This window comes from Rhagoletis pomonella, unplaced genomic scaffold, assembly GCF_013731165.1.
Source record: "Rhagoletis pomonella isolate Grant_MI unplaced genomic scaffold, Rhpom_1.0 Rhpom_scaffold_00003, whole genome shotgun sequence".
Taxonomy (NCBI): Eukaryota; Metazoa; Arthropoda; class Insecta; order Diptera; family Tephritidae; genus Rhagoletis; species Rhagoletis pomonella.
Window position 1 is genome coordinate 12,874,906 of NW_023458557.1, and position 1,128 is coordinate 12,876,033.

The window sequence follows — 1,128 nt, forward strand, 5'->3', positions numbered from 1 at the left end:
TATGCACTGTGCTAAGCTCGCCTTCTAAATTATCGTTGCTTTTTTCCACTTTTTCATTTTGTTATGCCAACACAATTTAGCGCAGCTATTGGTTGTTGGTTTTGTTGGCTTTGCTAATAATTCTATTTTTAGAATGTTTAACTTTTAGGTGTGCTCGTCCTTAAGTTATTTGTTTTTGTTATTTTTTGGCCTTATAACAATTATATTCAACAATTTTTAATGGGCTTGAGGCCGTTTTTAATGAAAAGCTTATTGTGGAAAAGCAACAATAATGTGAAAAATTGGTAGAAGTGACAGCTATTTCGGAAATCACATTTCCTCATCAGACTTCTTCCAGTAGGCTTCGAACCGACGATCCCAATGACTCAGCCAGTTGCCTATGCACTGTGCAAAGCTCGCCTTGTAAATTATCGTTGCTTTTTCCAATTTTTCATTTTGTTATGCCAACAGAATCAAGCTCAGCTATTCCGCTGCAATTCACTTGATCATGTGGTTGTTGATTTGGTTGCTTTTTGCTAATAATTCTATTTTTAGAATGTTTAACTTTTAGGTGTGCTCGTCCTTATTTTATTTGTTTTTGTTATTTTTTGGCCGTATAACTATTATATTCAACAATTTTTAATGAGCTTGAGGCCGTTTTTAATGAAAAACTTATTGTGGAAAAGCCACAATAATGTGAAAGAATGGTAGAAGTGATAGCTTTTTCGGAAATCACCACATTTCCTCATCAGACTTCTTTCAGTAGACTTCGAACCGACGATCCCACTGACTCAGCCAGTTGCCTATGCCCTGTGCTAAGCTCGCCTTGTAAATTATCGTTGCTTTTTTCCACTTTTTCATTTTGTTATGCCAACGCAATCAAGCGCAGCTATTCCGCCGCTATTCACTTGATCATGTGGTTGTTGGTTTTTGCTAATAATTCTATTTTTAGAAGGTATAACTTTAGGTGTGCTCGTCCTTATTTTATTTGTTTTTGTTATTTTCAGGTACCGAACATAACAGTTATTGATGAAAACTGTCATGGAAAAATTCACTATGAAGGAAATATTCTACAACTAAGTTAAATATACCAATCGATTTCGTTTTGCACCGAGACTCAAATTTGAAAATAAATTTTTATTTGCAATT